Raw genomic sequence first — 17,725 nt, forward strand, 5'->3', positions numbered from 1 at the left:
GACAGCCTTGGTCGCGTTGGTCGATGATCTCTGGAGGGCCAGAGATAGGGGTTGCTCCTCTATCCTGGTCCTATTAGACCTCTCGGCGGCTTTTGATACCATCGACCATGGTATCCTATTGCGCCGGTTGGAGGGGATGGGAGTCGGAGGCACCGTTTTGCGGTGGTTCGGCTCCTACCTCTCCGACCGGAAGCAATGTGTGTTGACAGGGGGGCAGAGATCGTCCCTGAGGCCACTCACTTGTGGGGTGCCACAGGGGTCGGTCCTCTCGCCTCTCCTGTTCAACGCATATGTGAAGCCGCTGGGTGAGATCATCCGTGGTTTTGGGGTTGAGTACCATCTTTACGCTGATGATACTCAGCTGTATATTTCAACCCCAAACCACCCCAACGAGGCTGTCGAAGTGATGTCCCGGTGTTTGGAAGCCGTCGGGGTCTGGATGGGGGACAACAGACTTAAACTCAACCCCTCCAAGACCGAGTGGCTGTGGTTACCGGCGCCTCGGTTCAGCCAGCTGACTCCATCGCTGGCCATAGGGGGCGAACAATTGTCCCCTGTGGAGCGGGCGCGCAATTTGGGCGTCCTCCTTGATGCCCGGCTGTCAATGGAGGACCATGTGGCAGCCGTGGCAAGGGGGGCGTTCCACCAGGTTCGCCTGGTGCGCCAATTGCACCCCCTACTGGACCGGAGTGCCCTGCGCACGGTCACTCATGCGCTGGTGACGTCTCGCCTGGACTACTGCAATGCTCTCTACATGGGGCTTCCCTTGGGACGCGTCCGGAGACTGCAGCTAGTTCAGAACGCAGCCGCGCGGGTTATTATGGGAAGTACACGTTACTCCCACGTAACACCTCTCCTGCGCGAGCTGCACTGGCTACCTGTGGCCTTTCGGGTGCGTTTCAAGGTATTGATCACCATCTTTAAAGCGCTCCATGGCAGTGGACCTAGTTACCTGCAGGATCGCATCCTACCACACACGTCCCTGCGACCTATCCGCTCACACAGAGAGGGGCTCCTCCTGGTGCCGTCTGCTAGTCAATGCCAGCGGGCGACACCTAGGAGTAGATCCTTCTCTGTGATGGGCCCAACCCTCTGGAATGACCTCCCCCCTGACATTCGAACTACCACCGACCTCCGTTCCTTCCGGCAAAAGTTAAAGACTCACCTATTTCAATCAGCTGGCCTGGCACTTTCTTAGTTCTACCTCCCGGGGATTTATTCATTTTAATTGGGTTTGGGGTTTTAAAAAGTTTTTAATACACTATATACTATATTTAATATTTATTATTCTATGTACAGTCTTGCAACCTCCTCCACCTACGTATTTAATTATTTAACTGTTTTGTATGTATTTTATAACGTATTTTAGTGACTGTACACCGCCCCGAGTCCCTTTCGGGAGAGGGGGCGGTCTATAAATATGAATAATAAATAAAATAAAATAAATATAGGTTTTCCTCTACTTAAATCACTGGCTTTATATCACTGGATGGAGTCATCGAAGCAGTAGGTATGAGCTTAAATGGACTCCAAAGGATGGTAGAGGACAGGAAGGCCTGGAGGAACGTTGTCCATGGGTTTGCGATGGGTTGGACATGACTTTGCAACTAGCAACAAATCACTGGCTCCATGTGTACAATTGGACAAGAGGCTCAAAATACAAAAAATACCTTTTGGATTATATTCTAACTTTTACATTTTGCTGCATTGAATAAGAATTATTGGTCCATCTGATCATATTTAAGCCCATATTTAGATAGGGAGACTTTTTTTGGAACCCCAACAATTGCCCTATTCCCCACCCCCTAAAATAACCCTGAGCATCAGTCTTTGTTTCTTTGTATTATAAAAATACATTTTCAGACAGAATGTGTTAAGTCTATGTATGTGGCAACAAATGCCCACAGATGTTGGTAACATTTATAAAAGACGATATTTTTTTACTAGAACAAATGATGTTGCTTCTCAAGGAAACCTGTAGCATCCTAGCAGTCAAAAATAAAATTGATTCTTGTAGCATGACATTATTTGTGAAAATTGTATATGGTCAGAATGAAATTTTAATTTTTTTAAAAAAAAACTTGTTTTTCTTCTAACCTAAAATGTGAACTGATGAGAAAAGTGGGAAGAAGAGGAATGAGAGTAGTGTATTTTGCAGCTTAAGCAATTAACACATGTGGCCTTTTACTGAAAATGCACCCTGTAAGTCCATTACACATGGAATCTAAAATTACCTAAATACATCACTACATAGGATTCTGTTTGAATATAGTGTGCAGCTGTTGGGCAAGAAATGAGGTTTTGTCATTTCTTAGTGGATGCTAATGCAAAGAAATCCAAAACTATTTGCAAATGAGCTGCTGCTCAGATGTTGGTGGAAAAGCAAAAAAAAACTATTTCATGCTAGCACTTTACAAGCTTTTATTGTCTTACTTATTCTAAAAAGATTTTAAAGCAATATCTACTGGATAGATAGATAGATAGATAGATAGATAGATAGATAGATAGATAGATAGATAGATAGATGATAGATAGTTAGATAGACAGACAGACAGACAGACAGACAACCAGACAGATTCCAAAAAGATATTGCAGAGCATACAAGAACACAAAGTACTTCTGATATGAAATGTCTACTTGTATTTGCTATGATGTTTCCATCCTTCATTCTTTGTTGTATTCTCTGTCTCCTTCTATTACTATCTGCCCAGAAAGCAGAAGCCAAAGGAAGAAGAAAATAACAGAACTGAAGTATACAGACTAATCCATCACCATCATGGCACCATTTAAAGCTGATAAATGGAAACAAACTAAAGGGAACATCTATTTATCACAACTGAATAGCCAGGACTAATCAACATGTTTTTCCCTCGAGAAAGCAAATTATTCCTTCTTTTCCTATTCTTCCTTTTTGCCGTGTATATTGTGCCATGTGAATTTGTAGAACATGTTCCAATGAAGTGGTTAAAAATGATCATGCTTTGGTTGGTTTTTCTTTGTCTATACTCTAACACTCTAAATAAAATTCTATATGATCGTAATGTGTATCATAAACTCTTTAAAGCAGCCACCTCTTTTCCCAGGATCATGTGGAAATTATGGAGGGTAGCCATGTGACTCTGGGAAAAGATGCAACTGCTTTAAATAGTTGCATGCAGGTGCTGTATTCATGCTCCTATTCTCCCCAAAGCACTTCTCCAACTAATTTCCAAAGAAATGCACAGTCTACTTAATACATCCAACTGAGACAGGCTGAGGTTGGAAAATAAATCACACATTAGCAAATAAAAAAGGAATGATCTAGCATTTATTTCATCTGCCTCAGGTGTCATAGCAAAGAAAACTCTCGCTTTGTGTCATATAATGTACCAGAGATAAATATATCGAGAAGTGCTCCCCTAACTTTAAAGCAGGGATTGAGATTTTGTTGTTAGGGAGTGAATTTTTAATATATTCAGGCTTTGAGAACTGGGTGTGTGTGATCCTTCATCTTTTGGATCAGGGCCAGAGGGCAGTTTTTGATAAGAATAAATCTGGTAGACTTTACTAAGCTTTTGTAAAAGCATAGCTATTGTCTTTTAACAATATTACAGTATTTCACATAACAGTCATTTTTGTTTCCCTGTCTGTATTGAATGAATTCCAGGAAATCGCATGGACATTTTGCTTGACATTGCAGATTCAAAAATAGGTTACTGGATAATAGTTCTACTCTAGGCTAATTTTTTTATTTATTTGTATCCTGCCTTTTTTTGCTTTTTGGTACTGTCCATGAGGTTTTCCCAAAAGGCAACCCCCACCACCACCAATAACGGAATTATGAATTATGGTGCTGGAGAAGACTCCTGTGAGTCCCTTGGACTGCAAGGTGATCAAACAGGTCAGTCCTAGAGGAGATCAACCCTGACTGCTCTTTAGAAGGTCAGATCCTGAAGATGAAACTCAAATACTTTGGCCACCTAATGAGAAGGAAGGTCTCACTGGAGAAGAGCCTAATGCTGGGAAAGATGGAGGGCAAAAGAAGAAAGGGACAACAGAGAATGAGGTGGCTGGATGGAGTCACTGAAGCAGTAGGCATGAGCTTAAATGGATCCAGAGGATGGTAGAGGACAGAGAGGCCTGGAGGAATGTTGTCCATGGGGTTGTGATGGGTCAGACATGACTTCACAACTAGCAACAACAAAATTCTGCCTTTATTACTTTGTTTTGTGGGGCTTGTGTGTTTTGAACAAGATGAGACCTATGCCAAAGATTCAATCACACTGGACATGTTTCAAGGATCATACTAGTTGTTGTAGTTCTTGGACATCTGGTGACAAAGGAACTACAGGACCTAGGACTGTTGGCTGAGCAACCAGGGCCAGCAGTTGAAGGACTATTGTGAAAAAAATATTGCACAAAAATATTGCATTGACAAAATCACCAGCAGTCAATTGCAAAACACAGCTTTACTTGAATTATTTATAAAAATAATAAAGCTAAAAATAAATAAACATGTTCCATTGTATCTGCAACTTCTTATTCACCTTATAAAAGTAGTTAACTGTCATCGTTATGTGTGTGATATGAATGCATAATATTTAATCAGCCTCTATTTGGATGGTAATTGCTTCTAAAGTACAGGCATGCAGGTCAAAATTCACAAAGGACAATATTAAGAAGAAGACTGCTTCAACTCTAGAGTGATACCAGCTTTTCTAAATAATTCTCTGCTTCAAGTATAAAATATTGAAATGCAAGAACACAGCATGCTAATATTCATCACCATTGCAGAGGTCTTCACTGGAAATCTCTGTGCCCCACAGGGAAGAGAGGCATCAACAAAAGGACACATAAAGCCAACAGAAGCAAAGTTAATTCAATGCAGATAGTGACCAGCCTAGAAGTCTAGAAGCAGAAAGCAATTTAAAAAAATAGGGCTGAGAAGGTCTAGGGGTGCTATGAAAAAGGAAAAGAAGAAAAAACAGGTACATCCTATTCCAATCTATTACTCACATGTCTGTGCATTAACTATTCTAACAAGGATGATGGTAGTTGTAGTACAACTGTATCTCCGAAAATAGGAAAAGAGTAAGCTAAAACTGCAATCTCAGAGGCAACCGAGGCAACAGAGGTACACAAAATCATTGGCTATAATGTCCTACCTGTAAACGACTACTTCAACTTCAACCGCAATAATACTGGGCAAACAATAGATACAAACTCAAAGTAAACCGCTTCAAACTTGATTGCAGAAAATATGACTTCAGCAATAGAATGGTCAATGGCTGGAACACTCTACCTGATTCTGTTGTTAGTTCCTCAAACCCCCATATCTTGAACTTAAACTGTCCACCATGGCCCTCACACATTTCCTAAGAGGTCCCTAAGGGGGCGTGCATAAGCACACCAACATGCCTCCCGTCCCTGTCCTACTGTCCTCATTGATATGTACTCATTCCATGTGTTCATGGCCATCTTATACTTATTTATATCCATTTATTTGTACCAATATCATGAGATAATGTCCATGTCTATACTAATACCTGTTACCTTGTACATGTTGACAAATAAATAAATAATAATAAAAAACATCTCAGAGGCAACAACCAAGCAAAGTTGAACTTGTTAGGCCTCCCCAATTATATTATCCATTATTGGACAGTTCATTCCCATTTCTACAACAAATTGTAATTTTAAAAAAATAGTCTAACTACAATATATGCATTTTGCATGCATTTTCCTTATTCACATCTTTCTGTTATATATTGTGAGTGCATTTAACAAGTACTAATGTTAAAGTTGTTTTTCATAAGGTTAATGTTTTAAACACATTTTCTCTTTATATATGCACTATTCAATTCTGCACTGAATTACAAAACTTGGAATTGTTTGGATTACACCATATAACTCCCTTCACATTTTTGTATTAGTTGAAAACTAATTAAATTGGATCCATTCATATTCCAATAAATTCCCCCTCCTTTTCTAAAAGTAGCGGGAATCATTTCAAATAAATACATTAGGTTTTGTAAACCCATCCTCTTCGGTCTAAAGAAACTGATCTCTGGTAGCATTAAGCATTAAACAATTCCTAAGGCAAAACAAGAAGGCATGTTAATTAGCTTTGAAGACTAAGGACCACTGCCAAACAAATTGACACTGCCAATGCTTATACTTCAATTATTGTGCAGACCTCTCTGCTGAACTGAACTAGATAGGATTAATCTATTTCATTTCCCAACGAAGACCAATTAATGAAGAGAAATGAAATTTGGTTCTTCAGAAAGAAATGGAACTTCTTTGAATGCACCCTGGTATTTGCGACATGGGTGACTGGGTTCTGACTTTCTCCATCCCTGCAATTTTCACATTCACAGCTTTAACTGTGTGACAATGGCCATTGTGGCAGGATGCAATTATGAATCAAAGCTATCCAGGTTTGTCAGATATCCTTGGGAACATGCCCAGTCCACTCCACACAATGCGTATGGTATGACGGCTGGGATTCGCTGAGATTTTGTCACTCATCAAAATAGTTTTTGAAAGCCTAGGATAATGAGACATAAACATTTGGAGGTTCAATATTCAGTATTGAGCAATGTGCAATTTCCAGTCTGGAGATAATCTGATGCTGGCTTTATTGTGATATTGTCATTGAGTGTGAGGTCCAGTTGCTCAGAGCTGAGGAAGCCTTTTATATATTGCAGTATCACACAGCCAAGCCACTCCAGTAGTCAGCGTTGAGGAATGTTAGAAGTTGTTAAACCAGCAAGTAGCCCATTTCTAAGCTACACACTGAAACATAACTGACTATATATAAGGAACATATTAAATGGATCTGATATTGAATTGGAATGCAATCAAGTGATTTGTATTCTACAATACTGTTTGCAATAGGGAAGCCTTTATTCATTCCAGCACCTTTTCTCAGAATGAGTGATTAGACTCTGAGCAGTAATAATTCCAAAGCATTCAAGCTAAATTTAATTTCTTAAATGAATAAGGCGCTGGAACATGTCTTCTCTCAAAGGATTCCTGTGCTTGCAGCAAGCAGAACTGTTCTCAAGTATGCATGATGGACATACAGTGGAATTTAGAAGGTATGTTATACCGTTGTAAATTATTTTTAAAATAGCAAAAAAAAAAAAAATCTAGGAGGAGGAAGAAATGCATATGAAAGTAGTGGGCTACAATTAGATATGGATTTGGTTATCTGATAACTGGAGATATCATAGATGCATGGAATCAAAAGGTCAGGAAAGCAATTATACTGAATTCAATCTGAATGCCCTGCTAAATTTGGACAATTCCCTTCCCTGGCCCTCCCCTCCCCAATCCTGAATTTCTCCCCATAGTCAGTCTATAACCGAAGTTTCTCAGAAGAATAACATGCTTTGCTGACAGAAAAAAAAAAAGAAGACCAAAAGAAAATGTACAAAATGTGCAAGAGGGAGTGAGATCGAGGAAAGAGAAGGAAAGAAAGCCTTTGCTCTGTAAAACAATGCCACCTACTCAACACAATGGATGATATTTATGAAGTTAGTTGCCTGCAATGGGATGGGATGGACTTGAAATTTGTGCAGATTGCAGTCACTAAATTATAATAATCAAGTGCAGCTGCTTCACTCATAACAACTATGCAGAACCTCCTCTTTGTAGGAGAGAAACTCTTTGATAAGGACAAACCATAGATGGCACGTAATTCCTTTTCTTCCTTCTCTTCCTCCCTTCTTCTTCTCCTCTTCCTCTCCCACTCTTCCTTCCACTCCCCTTCCCCCTCCTTTTTAACCCTTAATTCTGATATTTCCACATGTTAAATATCTTCTAATTTTAATGGTATTAGGTTTTGGGGTTTGTTTTTTTTGCAAACATTCCTCTTACTTACCTACAGGAACTAATAGCAACTCCAAGAGTTTTTAAATTTAGAACGTAGCTTGGATAAAATATTAAATACATCTTTCTCCCCTAAGATTGGTTCTGAGTTCAAATTTAGAGGCTTCTGCATTCGCTTCAATTAACAGAGCAAATCGAGGGAAGGGGAGAGATAGAGAAAAAAAGATAAGTGCATAAAATAATTTGCAGCTATTTATGTTTTTTTCTTCTAATACACATGTTTTGTAAGTACTTTTGTCTAATACATGTACTTTTTGCAAGTCATTTTCTTCACTAACATGCATTTTAGATGTTGTTTTGGAAATGAACACAATTTTCTATATGTTTCTTCCCTAATAAATGCATTTCTTGTTTTTATCATTTCCAGAGAGAATCAGCATTGGAACATTAGGCAGTATGAAAAGTAATATTTGAATATTTGTGTCTGTCATGTTTGTTCAAGAATATGAAATTAAGTAAGGTCACATTAAAATGTGAACCAAACACATTTCCCATCTTTCTTTAATTACAGGTTAATTAGCTTGGGAAGTTCTCATAATTGCTATGTAGCATTATTGTGCTACATAATTTTAATGTATGCCAAAGTTTAGCCACAGCAAAGTCTCATTTGGCTCAATGAGAAAAAGAAATAAACTAAAGCTTAATTCCCCATTGAAATCAAGCATTTCATTTTCCTTGAAATGATTAATGGCACCCCTGCTATTCTCCTTTAGCTTTTTTTAAATCCCTGATTTTAATAACAGTATGCTTAGGGTAGGTGAAGGAACAAATGATCCATTTAAACCATCTGGAAAATAATTCAATATTTCCTTTTCCTCTTCCTCTTCCTCAATAAATGCGACCTATCCGCTCCCTGCGACCTATCCGCTCACACAGAGAGGGGCTCCTCCTGGTGCCGTCTGCTGGTCAATGCCAGCGGGCGACACCTAGGAGTAGATCCTTCTCTGTGATGGGCCCAACCCTCTGGAATGACCTCCCCCCAGACATTCGAACTACCACCGACCTCCGTTCCTTCCGGCAAAAGTTAAAGACTCACCTATTTCAATCAGCTGGCCTGGCACTTTCTTAGTTTTACCTCCCGGGGATTTATTCATTTTAATTGGGTTTGGGGTTTTAATAAGCTTTTAATGTATTATATTTATTATTCTATGTACAGTCTTACAACCTCCTCCACCTACGTATTTAATTATTTAACTGTTTTTGTATGTATTTTATAACGTATTTTAGGGACTGTACACCGCCCCGAGTCCCTTTCGGGAGAGGGGGCGGTCTATAAATATGAATAATAAATAAATAAAATAAATAAATAAAATAAATAAATATCAAGGAAATATTTTTCCAAAGACCTGCTGTAGTAGAGACTGAATCCATTCAAGAGAGAGACAGCAAAGATGGATAGGAACTGAGAGTGAACAATTGTTTCTTTCCTAATTTTTAAGAATAACTACAGTACATTGGACTTTCCTAAAATATAAGAAGCTAAAACTTTGTTTTCCTCACATATAAATATTTCACAACTGTATCTGCGTTGTTTGGTTTACTTGGACGAGAAAACATTTTGCTGGTCAAAACTGCTTTCACACATGCTCACTGTTCTGATCCACTCTGTTTTTGTACTCATGAGAACATTTTTAAATGTTTAGAAGTGCTTTGGAACTACATCTTTTCAAACTCTTTACTGCAAACATTTCACAATCTACCTAGGTTGGGATGATTTAAATGATGAAAAGTGGGATAGCAAATATACAAATTATATAGAATAATTGTATTGATATGTGGAATGAATATAGATCGTAATCTACCACGTTGGTCCAATGTGGGTTGGCAGATGTGCAGATGTGATTGGTGTTAGTTTGGGGCATCATCATGGCCTGTTCATCTTGGGAGACCCTTCTGGATATATACATGTCTGACAACATAGCACACAATTTCATTTATCCACACAAACCCTTCACCTCTTCAAGCCTTGATCATAGAAGGTATTGAGCTGGTCACTTAGCAAGAACTGATGGCAGGTGAACCAAGGTAGTCATAGAATGGATCCCACTTGATAAAAAGTGCCCATGAAAGAGATCTAAAACAAGATAGATTGACAACTACAGCAAGTATTGTGGACCCAATTGGCAAATGAAAGCGAAGAATGTATTGGTTGGAAACATGCGAAAGAGACCTTCATTCTGCCCTAGATAGACAATGGTTAAAATAATGATGAATGATGATATTGATATGCATGTCTTCAATTGCTAAATGCATTTGTGCTGGATTATTTGTTCCTAAAGACAAACCTGGATATAATGTATACATCACAAAAGACATTTTTGGCAAGGACGATCATCCTCATATACAGTAAATCAATACAATGTAAGGAGCTTCTAATGGATTTTGATACTATGTCAGAGAGGATCTGATGATTCAGGTGCAGTGCAATGCAACCTGAAATAGAAGCAAAAGTAGTTGGAACCCAGCTACAGTGCAAAATAAAAAATGATAACATTTGTTTTCCCAATGCAAACCAAAGACCCCTAAATCTTTGACATGACTTCCAGAACTTTAAGCAAAGAAAAACAACTCTTTCTTTCAATATTGTCCCGTCAAGTCGAAGAATCTCAGTGCCCAAAATGCTTTGTAGGCTTTTCACCTGAATGTATTAAAATGTATTTCAAGGAATTCCATTGGCGGGTGGTAGGAACCGAGAGAACTGGTTCAACTTTCAGACCTATTTTTTTTTTTTTTTGGCTTGTATTGGTTTTCCAATTTTCACTCTACACAAAACACTGAGCTCATCTGTCTGGCAAAAAGCCTTTTAAGTAACACGGTCAAATCCTGCCTCTGGGATGCATGCTGTTCTTCCCAAGGCATTCCCAAAGCACCCAAATCTGCTTGGATCTCATCACCATCATCTCTTAACTCAGCAGGATCCCTAGATCACATCTCTCGCGATGCACCATGGAAAGGAATGGAGAGAGTGATGAGCAGGCAGTTATGTGGAAAACAGGAAAAATTCAGAGTGGAAGAGTTTTCCACTTCAGCTTTCATAGATGTACCTGGATATCCTTCTATCTGACACCCTGGAATGCTTTGACCTTCAGTATTACCAATCCTCACCTAACAGCTTGAGACGATAGCCACATTAGCACATCATTCTTAACTTATGCAGTGTAATATATTAGCAGAACACACCAAATCATTAACCCACCAAATGAGTTCTGTCTGGACAACATGTTAAGATAAAAATAAACACATATATACATACGAAATCTCTATCCTGGAAAGCCATAAAGCACTCTCTGTCCCCCCCAGTGGTCCGGACGAGCCGACATCAGTGAGTCTTGTGAGTCCACTCTGGGAGGAGTTTGACTCTGTTGCCCCCGAGGATTTAGACGGGTTACGGGGACGGCTACGACCCACCACATGTTCAATGGACCCGTGCCCCTCCTGGTTGGTACTGGCATCCTGGGAGGTGACGCGAGGCTGGCTTCTGGGCCTGGTGAACGCCTCGTTGGGTGAGGGCTTCTTACCGGCTGCCTTGAAAGAGGCGGTGGTGAAGCCCCTGCTCAAGAGGCCTTCACTTGACCCAATGGAGCTAGCTAATTATCGTCCAGTCTCCAACCTTCCCTTTTTAGCGAAGGTTGTTGAGAATGTGGTGGCGCAGCAGTTTCCACGGCACCTCGACGAATCCATATATCTAGACCCACGCCAGTCCGGCTTCTGACCCGGGCACAGCACCGAGACAGCCTTGGTCGCGTTGGTGGATGATCTCTGGAGGGCCAGAGATAGAGGTTGTTCCTCTATCCTGGTCCTATTAGATCTCTCAGCGGCTTTTGATACCATCGACCATGGTATCCTATTGCGCCGGCTGGAGGGGATGGGAGTCGGAGGCACCGTTTTACGGTGGTTCGGCTCCTACCTCTCCGGCCGGATGCAATATGTGTTGACTGGGGGGCAGAGGTCGACCCCGAGGCCACTCTCTTGTGGGGTGCCGCAGGGGTCGGTCCTCTCGCCCCTTTTGTTCAACGCATATGTGAAGCCGCTGGGTGAGATCATCCGTGGCTTTGGGGTTGAGTACCATCTGTACGCTGATGATACTCAGCTGTACATTTCAACCCCAAGCCACCCCAACGAGGCTGTCGAAGTGATGTCCCGGTGTTTGGAAGCCGTCGGGGTCTGGATGGGGGACAACAGACTCAAACTCAACCCCTCCAAGACTGAGTGGCTGTGGCTACCGGCACCTCGGTTCAGCCAGTTAATTCCATCACTGGCCATAGGGGGCGAGCAATTGCCCCCTGTGGAACGGGCGCGCAATTTGGGCGTCCTCCTAGATGCCCGGCTGTCAATGGATGATCATGTGGCAGCCGTGGCAAGGGGGGCGTTCCACCAGGTTCGCCTGGTGCGCCAATTGCGCCCCCTTCTGGACCGTGATGCCCTACGCACAGTCACTCATGCGCTGGTGACGTCTCGCCTGGACTACTGTAACGCTCTCTACATGGGGCTTCCCTTGGGACGCGCCCGAAGACTGCAGCTAGTCCAGAACGCAGCCGCGCGGGTAGTCATGGGGAGTACTAGGTACTCCCACGTAACACCTCTCCTGCGCGAGCTGCACTGGCTACCTGTGGTCTTTCGGGTGCGGTTCAAGGTTCTGATTACCATCTTTAAAGCGCTCCATGGCATAGGGCCTAGTTACCTGCGGGATCGCATCCTCCCGCACACATCCCTGCGGCCAATCCGCTCTCACAGGGAGGGCCTTCTCCTGGTGCCGTCCACGAGGCAATGCCAACGGGCGACACCGAGGAGTAGGGCCTTCTCTGTGATGGGCCCAACCCTCTGGAATGACCTCCCCCCCGACATTAGAACCACTACTGACCTCCGCTCCTTCCGACAGAAACTGAAGACACACCTGTTCCGACTGGCTGGTTTGGCATAATTTACAACGTCTACCCCCTGGCATATACTTTTTACTGGCTTTTAGAGGGATAGTGTATAAATTGTATGATATTTTAAATTTTTATATTGTTTACTTATTAGCTGTACAGTTTTGGCCTATTTTATCCTCCTCCTATGCATACATGTATTTTATTTGGTGTTTTTTAATACGGACTGTACACCGCCCCGAGTCCCTTTCGGGAGAGGGGGCGGTATATAAGTGCTAATAAATGAAATGAAATGAAAATGTCCTCCCAAGCCTAAGACCAAGGGAGAACAGAATCTTTTGCCAGTTATGTTTTGTGTATGTTTTAATTTTGTTTGGCCAGATTTCCCACCTTGCTCATCTCCAGAGTCAGTCTGGAGCCAGGTAACACTTAAGTTGACTCTTTCTCTCTCCTGCCAGGTCTCTCACTGACCTAGTTAAGCACACTGTGGGAATCCAGCCAGGAAAAAGAAGTTTCTTTGCTTCTATCATTGGAAAAATGAGACAGAGTTCCTTGATTAATTGATTAATTATGTGTCATCAAGCTATTTCCAACTCTTAGTGAATACATACATTTTCTCCACAATGATGAGATCACATGTGAAATTCTGAACCTGGTAGGTTAACTGAACACCTGCAATCTTTATATGACATGTGATAGACAATAAAAAAAAGTGGCCTGATTGCACTTCCAGAACAGAAACTGTTGATTGGTCTGTTCATCTAGAACAGCGGTTCTCAACCTGTGGGTCGGGACCCCTTTGGGGGTCGAACAACCCTTTCACCAGGGTCGCCTAAGACCATTGGAAAACACATATGTTCGAAAAAATATGGAAAACAGAAAATAATTTTATGGTTGGGCGTCACCACAACATGAGGAACTGTAATAAAGGGTCGCAGCATTAGGAAGGTTGAGATCCACTGATCTAGAAAGATCCTGTTGAAAGACCCTAGCTATCAGGTTTGTGGAGCATGGGTCTTCTTTGTGGAAACCCCAGTTTACATGCAACTCCCACCTTGTAAATATTCTATAAGCAAGTCACACTGTATTATATCAGTGCAGCCATGGCTCTTCGTAGTTTTGAATGGGGGTGTTTATCTACATTTAATTTTGGGGTTTTATAATTACACATTTCTATTCTCTTTATTTTGCAGTGTGCTGCTAGAGACCTCCAGAATTGGACAGGTTATAAACACTGCTAAATTCATGAAACAAGTAAATGGAGAACCACAGCACATCTAATGCTTAGCCTAACGTGTTGTGCAAACTCAGCCTTAGAGTGATACTTGATAAGCTTCCAAGAATCTCCTGGATTACCCTGAAGTCGATTTCAAAATCCTTGCTTTTCTACAAGAGCCTGATATTTGACCATCTTAACACTTGCCAATTTTAATAATTACATGTTGCCGGTATTAGTCTTCATATTTGTGCCCAGTTTCTTTGCAGGCATGCTGTTGCTACTGGTAACATGTCGCTTCTATAGCAGCATGAAATATTTAATTAGCTGCCAAGTAGGATAGTGATTTTTTTTTAGCATTAATCTTTCCAGCATGTACCCCCCTTTCTCCATGGAAGAAAGAATAAGTAAATGAATGTAAAATATGGATTTTCAGATTGCATTTTGCTGAGAGGTACCAATACAGATAATTGCAGTATCCTTTGATACTTATGTTCTGTATTTACATATGTAAAAGAGATGTAAATTAATATTTCTATCTCAGACACCAGAGAGAGAGCATTGAATAATTGTTTCTAGGTATTCTTAACAGAAAGAAGGTTTATATAAACTAGTATCCTTTTAGAAATGATATACTGTATTTTTTGGACTATAAGCCGCACCGGAGTATAAGACGCACCAAGATTTTGAAGAGGTAAATTTTTTAAAAAAAGTTTTTGCACTCTGCATGCCTTGTTTTTTGTGAAAAACTCCTAGGGGCTGGGGAAGGAGCAAAAAGGAGCAAAAAACGGCCCATTTTTTGCAAAAATGACCCCTTTTTGCAAAAAAAAAAAAAAAGAGAGAGAGCGTGCATTTGGGAGGCTTTTAGAGTGGTCTGGGGGAGGGGCAAAATGGGCAAAAAAACCCGGCCCATTTTCCTCTAGTTTTTGCCCTCCCCATCCCATACACATCCATTTTTGTGAAGGGGGCAGGGCTTCAGGAAGCCAAAAATGCTGTATTCAGTGTATAAGATGCACTCAGATTTTCACCCTCTTTTTGGGGAGAAAACGGTGCGTCTTATACAGAAAAATATGGTAGTTTGCATGAATATTGGGTTTAAGTTCCTTAGAATGGGATATAAAAAGTTGTTATTAGAAGTTCTAACTTGGCAGAATTGTATTTTATATACAGATCTTTGAGGGCTTGAACAAAGCTACACATCTCCAGGTCTGCTCACCTCCACTACACTTTATAAATGATTTAGAAATTATTACAATTCATGAAAATCTATAAAATTAGGGAACAGTAAAGGTCCCTACTAAGGATATTTGGAATTCAATGAATTAATTGCTGCTGGGTACTCCCTCTGGGGGAAAGAGGAAAATATCTGCTGTGAACTCCACATAGGGGTCAGGAAGGTCATCCAGCCAGTAAATGCTCAGTCGCCCTGACTCCACCCTGAAGCAAGGGATTACAGGGTCATTTAAAGAAAAAAAAATCTGCTGTAGTTATAGGATCTTTGCTTTGCATTAAAGTTGACAGGATTTTTTTAATATTCTCCAATCAGAACTGCACATCCTTTTCAAGCCAAGAACTGCTATTGACATTTAATAGGATAATAATCCAAAGTGTAAACCAAGCTAGGCCAAATATAACATTGGACTTAATTCCACTCAATTTCATATAATGTAATTAGTTAATTAATTACAATTAGCAATTAGTTCAATGCAAGTATAGTAACAGGATCGTATACTAAATAACTTTCCCCTTCGAAATAATTTGGCAACAACTTTTGGAAGATTCTAGAAGTGTAACCCAAGGCTCTGTTGGCCATCTGATCTTCTAAGGTTAAAAGATGTACCTCTAGTCTATGCTTGACACAGTTTCAAGTTGTTTAGCCACAACCTGCCTCACTGTTGCCCCAGGGGTGCCAAGGGTGGAACCTGAGATAATTTACAGGAAAAGTAAGAGCTCTGCTAAAAGCCATCCTCACTGAATGTCCTGTCTTCTTCTTATGGCCACCTGTACTATCCGTTTTTTGTTGTGCTTTCACTTAGACCAGGAGTCTAACTTTGAGTCCTTAAACACTCAAAGATCCACAAGGGTCCTAATCGGAAGCCCCCCATTCAATTCTGGAGCTGACTGGAAGTCTGGTTCCCCCACCATAGAGTCTCCTCCTAGCATGATGTCTTTTTTCCTCTGCTGACTGGAAATCCGGTTCTCCCACCGTAGAGTCTTCTCCTAGCACGACGTCCTTTTTCCCTCTACCTATCCTAATCGAAAGCCCTAGAAAGCCATAGCAGACTGATGCTGATGAAAGAGTCACAGGTGGCTCCACAGCCACAGGTTGCTGACCCCTGACTTAGACTGTGAAGCAGCTGGGCTACAAATGGAACTCCAGGTCTTCAACAGTTCATTCCTCCAACCAAAAGACAGGCTATACCAAGCTTTCTACCTCAAGATAAAAATTATTATTTTTTAATTTGGATTCAAAAATTGATATAATAGCCAAGAGTATCTATGAGGGAAATGTGCCTGGTGGCCTCAATGCAATCTGTAAAAGGGGGTAGACAATGCACCCTTGAAAACCTTTTTGGAAGAAGTATTTGGGGCCTTTTTTTTGTATTCATTGAAACAGTCATGTCTTTCTCCAGGCTTCCATGTTAAGTATGAAAAAAAATCAAGGTGCTTTATAGCTGTGGCATTTTTTAAAGGTTCATGTAACACACACACACACACCAAAAAAGAAGCTGTGGCTGCTTTAATTAGTAATAGAGAGATGCAATACTTCTGCAAACTCTAAAGTACTTCTTAAAATCACTTTCAAAGCAAGCATAGTCCTAACTGAATTCTTGGCCATGTCAACTGAGTATAATGGGGTGCAGAGAACCTTGATGTAGGAATGCAAGGAATACATTAGGAGAATCGTGAAGAGAAAATACATGACAACTTAATTCTGAGGAAGGAGAGAACGTGAGGAAGAAATTAAAAAAAAAACCTGCTTTGATTCTGTTTGGTATAAGAGGGGGCAAAGGTAAATTGGCAGGTTTTCAAAATCCTGTCATTACAGTGTACAACAATAAAGTCAAATTCCTGTAATCAATAGGGTGTCTGTTTTCTGACCTGGCCTGTCTCAAAGGGCTTCCAATGATGCAGTCAATTACTCTAAGGAAACTCCTTAAAATAGTGGCATCTTTTTTTTTCAGGCTGACACAGAAGGATCTATCTATTTACAGCACCTTTTCAGAATCACCTTCAAACTACACCCAGCCATAGTAAGAGGCAGCTTGGAATTCTTACAGGTTTCTGACTTCCTCTACAATGAAATCATCAAAACCTGCACAAATATATTAGAAGAGAGGGGGGGGAGTGTAGAATTAGAAAAATATATCTATTGGAAATTTATTGGAAACAAAACAAGAGACTCCCAAGATGAAAATTAAATATGAAAATTGCTTTAATCCCTAATCTCCTAAGTAATGAAAGAAAATATAAGAACAATGTTCTAATCAAACAGAGATTATGCCACATTTTCACAAAACTGGACATGTTGATAGGGAATTTTTTGCCTTTGTTTCAACAACTTCACTTCATTGCTACATAGTGATACCCAGATGACATTGATTGACTCTAAAAGCTGAGTAGGATTAAATCTGATTACTATATAGATGAGAGATCTCCACCTAATTCCAAGGTTAGATTGGGATCCTAAATGAACCTTCTAAAAGAAGGCAATACCAGTCCCATTTCTACTGTATAACTGTTGCAAAGAAACCTCTATTAAAAA

General features: G+C 40.7%; 1 protein-coding gene across 4 annotated transcripts in view; it reads right to left on the reverse strand.

Annotated features, from left to right (window-relative positions):
* The window catches only part of KCNB1 (potassium voltage-gated channel subfamily B member 1), a 198,842-nt gene that overhangs the window by 171,138 nt on the left and 9,979 nt on the right, over nucleotides 1–17,725 (reverse strand). The gene's annotated exons all lie outside the window — the stretch shown is intronic.

This window comes from Natrix helvetica (assembly GCF_964273705.1).
Source record: "Natrix helvetica genome assembly, chromosome: 3".
NCBI classification, from domain to species: domain Eukaryota; kingdom Metazoa; phylum Chordata; class Lepidosauria; order Squamata; family Natricidae; genus Natrix; species Natrix helvetica.